Source organism: Capricornis sumatraensis, chromosome 19 (genome assembly GCF_032405125.1).
Source record: "Capricornis sumatraensis isolate serow.1 chromosome 19, serow.2, whole genome shotgun sequence".
In the NCBI taxonomy this organism is placed as follows: domain Eukaryota; kingdom Metazoa; phylum Chordata; class Mammalia; order Artiodactyla; family Bovidae; genus Capricornis; species Capricornis sumatraensis.
In genome coordinates this window covers 39,380,464-39,390,671 of record NC_091087.1, presented here as the reverse complement: position 1 = coordinate 39,390,671, position 10,208 = coordinate 39,380,464, and positions in this window count along the sequence as shown.

Here is a 10,208-nt window from a genome sequence, read left to right as displayed (position 1 = left end):
TCCCTGCCACCTGCCTGGAGAGCTGGCACTCAGGATACTTACCACCCAGGCATTTAAGAAATATTGACACCTTTTGTATAGCTATAACTGGACATGGAACAACAGACTGGTTCCAAATAGAGAAAGGAGTTCGTCAAGGCTGTATATTGTCACCCTGCTTATTTCACTTCTATGCAGGGTACATCATGTGAAACACTGGGCTGGACGAAGCAAAAGCCAGAATGAAGATTGCAGGGAGAAATATCAATAACCTCAGATATGCAGAGGACACCACCCTTATGGCAGAAAGTGAAGAACTAAAGAACCTCTTGATGAAAGTGAAAGAGGAGAGTGAAAAAGTTGGCTTAAAACTCAACATTCAGAACACTAAGATCATGGCATCTGGTCCCATCACTTCATGGCAAATAGATGGGGAAACAGTGGAAACAGTGACAGACTTATTTTTTTGGGCTCCAAAGTCACTGCAGATGGTGACTGCAGCCATGAAATTAAAAGACACTTGCTTCTTGGAAGAAAAGTTATGACCAACCTAGATAGCATATTAAAAAACAGAGATATTATTTTGCCAACAAAGGTCCATCTAGTCAAAGCTATGGTTTTTCCAGCAGTCATGTATGGATGTGAGAGTTGGACTATTAAGAAAGCTGAGCACCTAAGAATTGATGCTTTTGAACTGTGGTTGCAGAAGACTCTTGAGAGTCCCTTGGACTGCAAGGAGATTTAACCAGTCCATCCTAAAGGAAATCAGTCCTGAATATTCATTGGAAGGACTGATGCTGAAGCTGAAACTCCAATACTTTGGCCTCCTGATGCAAAGAACTGACTTATTTAAAAAGACCCTGATGCTAGGAAAGATTGAAGTGGGAGGAGAAGGGGATGACAGAGGATGAGATGGTTGGATGGCATCACTGACTCGATTGACGTGAGTCTGAGTGAACTCTGGGAGTTGATGATGGACAGGGAGGCCTGGCATGCTGCAGTCCATGGGGCTGCAAAGAGTCAGACACGACTGAGCGACTGAACTGAATTGAACTTTATATAGTCAAGGTATATGAACATGGGTGTCTGTTTTAAGGCTTATGGTTCACGTTCACTATCTTAGGAAACAAAGTTATAACTTTTTCTTAAAATATTAGCTATAATTTATTTTTGAGACTTTCAACAGGGAAAGAAAGCCTACTTAACATCATTTCTGTGTGAAAGTGGTTTATTATTCAAATATTTGTTGGAAGGTTAATATTATGATTTATTTATAGAAATGCATAATAAAGGAAAGAATAATTTTTCTGTACTTGACCAGTGGAGAAGCTCATATAAAAAAGAAGAGAATTATTTTGAGGAGTGCTCAGAATATCCAGTTTAAACAAATTCATGAGGCAATTAGAGTAAAAAGATATTTTAGCTAACTCTTGTCTTGATTTGCATTATAATACTCAACTAAAAATTAAACTTTTAGTAAATTAGAAATTTCAAATTTAACATATTCTAAACTTACAATAGAATTCTAGAATTCTTAAGACAGTCAAAATCTGCCTAAACTGAGGATTTATAATCACGTGTCACAAGAAAAGCTGAACAATCGTAAATAATGACCTGCTTGCCTGCTAAGTCACTTCAGTGGTGTCCAACTCTTTGCAACCCTATAGTGAGCCCACCAGGCTCCTCTGTCTATGGGATTCTCCAGGCAAGAATACTGGAGGGGGTTGCCATGCCCTCCTTCAGGGGATCTTCTGACCCAGGGATGTAAACCACATCTCTTCCGTCTCCTGCATTGGCAGCTGGGTTATTTACCACTAGCGCCACCTGGGAAGCCCTCAAATAATGACACAGTAATAAATTTTTTGTTACTTGGCCTCTAAAAACCTCTTGACTCATTTATAATATGGGCAAAATAATAAGACTACTATAGAAGTTTATTATGAAGATTAAATTAAATAATATGCATTTAGAACAGTAGCTGGCATGTATGGTAAAGTGTTCAATAAATGTAAGCTTACATTATGTGGGGAGAAAAGCAAAAGATGGTTGTGCAGAAGGAACATAGTGAGTACCTAGGAAATTCTTAGAAGACAGAATGCACATGGAGGTGGTTTTTATTCTAGGTCTACATACAAGGCTCTGTGGTTTTTGCCCATTATCCTAAGTACACTAAACTAAAAAGAAATTCGTAGGCTGCAGCTTGAGCTTTCTTTCATCAATTGCTCCACTTAGGATCAGGCCTTTTCACACAGAAGAAAAGGCTTTCTGGGTCCTCTTTCACTTCTCACAGTCTCTATGTGGATTGGGTGCCAAGAATTCTGTTTCAAACTGAATGAGCACAAATCAGACACATTTCTTGAGTCAGGTTGGAATTTAATTGTTTTTAATCAGAAACTTCTGGGAAGTATACAGAATGAAGAGTTCAATGGGATCTTTCCAGTGTTATGAAGTTCAACATAGAATAAAGTTTTAAGTTTCAGAATGTGAATAGAGGGAACACCTCAGGATTGATTTCTCTAAAACAATTTTGAAAAAAAGAAAAGAAAAAACTTTTATTACATTTTAATTTTAGCTTTAGTTCTGGGCTTTGAGGCAGTACATGAAAAAAAAAAAAAAGACTAATGTCCTCAACTCAGCTTTGCACATATTGTTCTCCAATAAGTACAGTGTAAAATTTGGCCAGCTCCTGATGTGATTCCAATTACAAAATGTAGGATACAAGATATTACGGAAGTTCTTCTGAACCCAAGGTCTCCCCAGATGGAGGCTTTGAGGCAAAAGAAATCTAATGATATCTTAAGAGGAGATAGACTGAACAGCATAAACGTGAACAGCACCAGAAGGTGTGGGTTTTATCTTCCTTCAGCCCCTAAGCAGATCTCTTTCCTTTATTGGCCCTTATTTTTCATTTGTAGGAAAATGATTCGGTTAGCTCAAAGAATCTTACTTTAAGATCTTTGCCTGTTAGGTGGATCCTAATTGGTATGATAATCACAAAATCCCGTGCAAAATTTTTTGCACAGTAGATTTCTGGAGAGGAGGGCTATAGTTTTGCTTTCATTAGAGTCTCAAAAAAATCCAGGTGGCAGCCCTTGTAGAAGTCTCAAAGCAGCTCTTCATCTCTTAAAATAAATAATTTTATGATCTTGGCAGTTAGGATTGTTAGGAAGCAGATTAAAGACCTACGTTTAAGAGAGGCAAGACTGATCCATTTTCATTCATTGTAATTAATCCATTTTATTTAGTGAAAAATAAATATTTAAAATAAGCAGGCTGTCAATAAAAAAGGCATTATGAGAATCCAGAGGTCAACTTTCTTGCCCTATAAAAGCCATAGTACATAGCAAATATGTTTGTTTTTTTAATTTACTTATTTGGCTGCGTTGGGTCTTAGTTGTGGCACACAGGAGCTTTGTTGTGTCAGGCAAAATATTTTCATTGCAGTGTGTGGGCTCAGTAGTATTGGCTCATGGGCTTAGTTGCCCTGCTGCATGTGGGATTTTAGTTCCCCGATCAGGGAACAAACCCGAGTCCTCTGCTTTACAAGGTAGATCCTTAATCACTGGACTACGAGGGCAGTCCCGCAAATATGTTTTTATTTGTATTTTTGAAGTATAATTTACATACAACAAAGTGCACAAATCTTACATGTACAGCTCAATGAATCTATACATATACAAACCTGCAAAACCTGCCCAGCGCCCCATAAGTCTCCCTCCTATTCCCCAAATATCACCTCTGCCAAACATAGTTACTATTCTGACCTCTGTCATCATAGGTAAGTTTTGCCTGTTCTAGACTTTATGCCAATGGCATCATACAGGATGTAAAACTACTAGTCATATACCCTTCTGCTCTGTTGGGAAGCAGTATGGTGCCAGGGAAAGAGGACAGACAATTTTGGAATCAGAAGCACAGTGCTTGAATCAGTCTCTATAGCTCACCCACTTTGTTATCTTGAACAAATGACTTAATCTTTTTAAAATTCTGTAAAAAAAAACTGTAGTAATAAAAACCTGTCTGGTAAGTCTTATGCTGCTGCTGCTAAGTCGCTTTAGTCATGTCCGACTCTGCGCAACCCAATAGACAGCAGCCCACCAGGCTCCCCCATCCCTGGGATTCTCCAGGCAAGAACACTGGAGTGGGTTGTCATTTCCTTCTCCAATGGATGAAAGTGAAAAGTGAAAGTGAAGTCGCTCAGTCATGTCCAACTCTCAGCTACCCGACAGACTGCAGCCCACCAGGCCCCTCCGTCCATGGGATTTTCCAGGCAAGAGTACTGGAGTGGGGTGCCACTGCCTTTTCTGATAAGTCTTATGAGAGTAGCTCATTAAATACTTTATGTAAGGTGTCTGGCTCACTGAAGGGGCTCAAGTTGGTTTAATTTTCCTTTCTTTCTCCCTAGAAAATTTCTGTTCTACCTTCTAGATCCTGGGTCTAGGAGTGCTTCCTAAAGGAGGCCTTTTCTAACTTCCTACCACGCAAAATTGCTATTTTCTTGGGTCTCTTTATTTCATTATTGTGCTTTGTATGTTCCTCTGCTATAGCATTCAGCACAGTCTACTGTCAGACATGACTAAACAAAAACAACAACTGTACCTATTTGCTGGTATTACTACAAGAATTTGAGAGTCTTGAGGTCAGGAACTATGTAATTTCACCTGTATTTCACCAGTGCCCTTACTAATAAGAGAAGTTCAATAAATTTTTGTGGAATAAATTAATTCTGCTCTACTGGCATTCTTTTAGAAGTATGTACTGTAGATAGCAGAATTAACTTTGAAACTATTAAGAGAAAGAATGTGTAGATTTTGATTTTATTAAAATGTGTGTTTCAATGATTAGTGGCTTAAAAAACAAAGCAATACTTAGTATACATGGTACAGACACTGTGTTACAGGTGCATTTCCATGAAAATAAGTGAAATTTGGCACAATAAACAAATTACATGGAAAGGCTAACAAATGGAATGAATTTGTAGCTTTTCCAAAGTTGGAAAACACAAGACAAAGGAATAGACTACAGGGCAATGAATGAAGGCGCAACCTACACTGAATGGTCACACAATTAGAGGCATTTTGTTGGCTGTCTAATCTTTCATTAGCCTTTTGAGAAGAGAAGATGTGGAAATTCCAGGGTTACAATGGAATCTTAGAAGATGACACAAAATATGTATGTGGGTGGGTGTCATGTTAAATATACTTAGAATATACTTTCATTTCTAAGGAGTATCTAAAGTGTGTGTTGCTGTTCAGTTGCTAAGTTACATCTGAATCTTTGTGGCCTCTTGGACTGTAGCACACCAGGCCCCTCTGTCCTCCACCATCTCCTGGAGTTTGCTCAAACTCATGTCCATTGAGTCAGCAATGCCATCTAACCGTCTCATTCTCTGCCATCTCCTCCTTTTGCCTTCAATATTTCCCAGGATCAGGGCTTAAGTAGTCATAAAATTGTAATAACCTGTTAGACATAATTGCAACAAATTCAATTTAACTGTTTCTTATTGAATGCGATTTCCCTCAATTAAACAAGGATCTGTCCCAATGATCAAATGTAATGATAGCTCCATCCTGAAGTTGAAGCCATCCTCTACATCCGGCAATTCACATTTATGGCCCTACAGCAGTTACACCCATCTCTGGCCCTAAAGGCAGCCTAAGTGGACAGATATTAGAGTGCCTTCCCTGACTTACTCCCTGCACACATAGGGTGACCATACCTCCTGGTTGACCTGGCATAATTATTAATCCTGTCCACTGTCACACTCAAAAATATTCCGAAATGAATTGACAAATTTTGTCACCTTACCTTTGGGCCTCACACACAAACTGTCCAGTCCTCTCTCAGCCCCCTCTCCCCACATCCCATGTTTTATTAAGCCTCAGAACCCTTTCCCACACTCTTTCCCTCAAGTTCTCATCAATTAGTCCTTGAAGTGTTACTCAAACACATCAGCAGTAAACATCAAGAATGCAAAGCAGGAAGGGATGAAAGTTGGTTAAAGAAGGCAGTGAAAGAAGGAGTAAAAAGAGGAGGAAGATTGTATACTAAAGTTTTCTTACAAATTATCATGAAATTTATTTTCTTTTGGCATTACGAAACTAGTTTTGAAGATGGTTTTGTGAGAGGAAACCCCAAACAGAGTGCCTTCTTTGAAAGCAGAGTGACTTCTTTGAAAGACGCCACTTCCCGAACCTGTAAGTTTTGGAGTGTTTATGGGAACAAAACACAGGATTGCTTTGTAAGCACATCAGGCATTCGAGACTTACGTGTTGTCAGATCTGCTGACAAAGAGAAAAACGTTCCTACGATTGCAACTCCGTACAAGATGCTGTCTGGGGGTGCTTGTGAGAAATTTGCGCCTCTTTTTTTTTTTTTTTCTTGGTTCATTATCTGGACAATTTTGAAGTTGATTGCTGTTAAAAAAAAAAAAAAAGATTTGTCCTACAGTGTAGTACAGAAACAAAGGAGTTACACAAGTATGGCATGAGTACTTATTTATTTTAGGGAAATCACTATATACAAATAAACAGAGAAAAAGTGATCGGAAATCCCATTCTTTTAAAAAATATATTTTTTGTTTTTGGTTGTGCTGGGTCTTTGTTGTTACACGTGGGCTTTCTCTAGTTGCACTGAGCAGGGGCCACTCTCTAGTTGAGCTGTTCGGGCTTCTCATTGTGGTGGCTTTTCTTGTCGTGGAGCACAGGCTCTAGGGTACACGGGCTTCAGTAGTTGTGGCACATGGGTTCACTAGTTGCATCTCTTGGACTCTAGAGCTTGGGCTCAGCAGCTGTGGCACATAGGCTTAGCTGGGTTGCAGCATGTGGGATCTTCCCACACCAGAGATCGAACTGTGTCCCCTGCATTACAAGGCAGGTTCTTAACCACTAGATCACCAGGAAAGCCCAGAAATCCCATTCTTATAAATGACTACTATAAACGTTGGTGTTGAACTTTACAGAGGTTTTCTGTATGTATTATATACACTTTTAAAGGCAGATACATCTTATGTAAGAATAGTATTAAAAAGGAAGCTGCTACTATCAATAAAGTAGCTCAAGAAAGCCAAGGAGCATAGCCCAGAAAGATCTACAAGGTCTAGAGACCCTTAAAAATCCTCAGCAAGTATCCACATTCCATTTCAGAAATATTGATTTATGAAATAATAATAAGAGCAATATCATAACTTATGTCCAATATAGAGCTTAACATACAGAAAGAATTGTAATATATGACAACAGCAGCAGTAAGGTATGTGGTGGGTAGTAACTGTAACTAAAGGTTTCTAAAATCTTTGCATTGTTCAAGAGGTGGTGAAAGTCCTAAAGAAGTTTCCATAAGTCAAGGATGCATATTATAACCTGTTTTATAACACTAAAAATCAGTAAGAGAATGCATAACTAACAAGCAAGCTAATAGAGGAAAAAATAAAATAATAAAGAGAAATATTTTAATTTTAAAAAGGCAAGGAAAGAGAGAAAAGGGAACATAGAATGTACTGGACAGGTTGAAAAGAAACCGCAAGATAGTTAGTTTAAGCCCAATTCTCTCAATCACTGTATCAAATATGAATGGAATAAATACTCCAATTAGAAAAGCAAAAATTTAAGACTGAATGTAAAACTTCAAATATTTGCTGCTTTCAATAAATATACCTTAAGTATGAAAACACAATGATGCTGAAAATAAATGAATAGAAAAATATATATCTGCAACCAGTAATCAAAAGAATCCTGATGTTGTTATACTAATATCAGACAAGGTAGTCTTGATGATGAAAGGCTTTAAAAAAGGTAAAGATAACATTTCATAATGTTAAAAGCTCAATATTTCATCTTTCTTAGGCACACAGTGCTCTTTAAATTTGTAGAATATCTGAAGGTGATTGATTTCCTTTAATTTTTCATTTTTGATAAAATGATACAGATGTTCTCATTTAAGTATTATATCTTAATCTCATAAAAAGGTAAGAAGAATCCCATAGGACCTTTAGAAATCATAAATTTCTGTTTATTGATTTCATAAATCCATATTTATTTAGAATTAACCCCATATTTATCCTAGCAATTCTGGTAACAGAGTCATAGTGAAGACCGCTTGGGTTCTAGAATAGAGCCATATCTGTAGCAGAGAATTTTATTGAGCAGAGAGTTATACTCTGTTTTAACCTTGAAAATCATCTACAGTTATGCTATTGTGCCTTGCTAAAGAGTGAACATTTGCCTATGAAGACATTTGTGAGGACAGGTCTCTATCCTTTTTTACCTTAAACCAACAGTCACTGTATGGTACTGTATTCATACAATGTTCAATACATGAGTCTGAGGATCAAAGAGTGGAAGTAGGAGGGCCAACTCACCATCACTCCCAAAAACTCATTTGAAGAATTTGTTCTTCCTGGTCCCACAATGTCTTGGTCCTTTGCTTCTGTAGATCTCAGATTCCAGAAAGAATACACTTCCACCAGGGAACAAAGAATCCTATTTAACTTAATACTATGACTGCCACCTTGCCACTTTGGGGTCTTTTGTGCCAGTGAAAAGGAGCTACTACCTTGTGGGGGAAAATGACTTTGATAATCATGAGGAGGTGGACCTGTTGCTATGTATGGAGCAAGCAGGAACATTTGGCACTTGGGTGATCCAGTAAGGAAGCTCTTGATATTCCATGGTCAGTTTTAAATGTAAGAGGAAAAATTCAGCAACCATGACCTGATAATGGCATGATATTCAGGAGCTCAGGATACACAGGGATGAGGATTTAGGCAACTCACTGGACAAATCACATTTGGTTGTTGTTCAGTTCCTGAGCTGTGCCTGACTCTTTGCAACCCCATGAACTGCAGCACTCCAGGCTTCCCTGTCCTCTACTGTATTCTGGTATTTGCTCATATTCATGTCTCTTGAGTAGGTGACGCTATGTAACCATCTCATTCTCTGCTGTCCTCTTCTTTTGCCTTCAGTCTTTCCCAGCACCAGGGTCTTTTCCAGTGAGTCAGCTCTTCACATCAGGTGGCCAAAGTATAGGAGCTTCAGCTTCAGCATCAGTCCTTCCAATGAATATTCAGGTTTAATTTCCTATAGGATTGACTGATTTCATCTCTTTGCTGTCGATGGGACTCTCAAGATTCTTCTCTAGCACCACAATTCAAAAGCATCACTTCTTCTGTATTCGGCCTTCTTTATGGTCCAACTCCCACACCCGTACATGAATGACTACTGGAAAACCCATAGCTTTGACTAATGGACCTTTGTCAGCAAAGTGATGTTTCTGCTTTTTAATATGTTATATAGGTTTGTCATAACTTTGCTTCCAAGGAGCAAGCATCTTTTAATGTCATGGCTGCAGTCACAGTCTGCAATGATTTTGAAGCCCCAGAAAGGAAAATCTGTCACTGCTTCCACTTTTGTCCCGTATACTTGCCATGAAGTGATAGGACCAGATGCTATGAACTTAGTTTTCTGAATGTTGAGTTTTAAGCCAGCTTTTTCACTCTCTTCTTTTACCCTCATCAAGAGACTCTTTAGTTCCTCTTCTCTTTCTGCCATTAGAGTGGTGTCATTTACATATCCATGGTATCATCTGATGTTTCCTAGAGATTGTTGATATTTCCCCCAGCAATCTTGATTCTAGCTTGCGATTCATTCAGCCTGGTATTTCACATGATGTACTCTGCATAAACGTTAAATAAGCAGGGAGACAATATTCAGCCTTGTACTCCTGTCCCAATTTTGAACCAGTTAGTCATTCTATGTCCAGTTCTAATTGTTGCTTCTTGACCCACATAATGGTTTCTCAGGAGACAGGTAAGGTGGTCTAGTACTCCTGTCTCTTAAAGAATTTTCCACAGTTTGTTGTGACCCACATAGTCAAAGGTTTAGTGTAGTCAATGAAGCAGATGTTTTTCTAGAACTTCCTTGCTTTCTCCATGATTCAACAGATGTTGGCAATTTGATCTCTGGTTCCTCTGCCTTTTCTAAACCCATCTTGTACATTTGAAATTTCTCAGCTCATGTACTGCTGAAGCCTAACTTGAAGGATTTTCAACATAATCTTGCTGCTGCTGCTAAGTAGCTTCAGTCATGTCCTACTCTGTGTGACCCCATAGAAGGCAGCCCACCAGGCTCCCCTGTCCCTGGGATTCTCCAGGCAAGAACACTGGAGTGGGTTGCCGTTTCCTTCTCCAATGCATGAAAGTGAAAAGTGAAAGTGAAGTCGCTGAGTTGTGT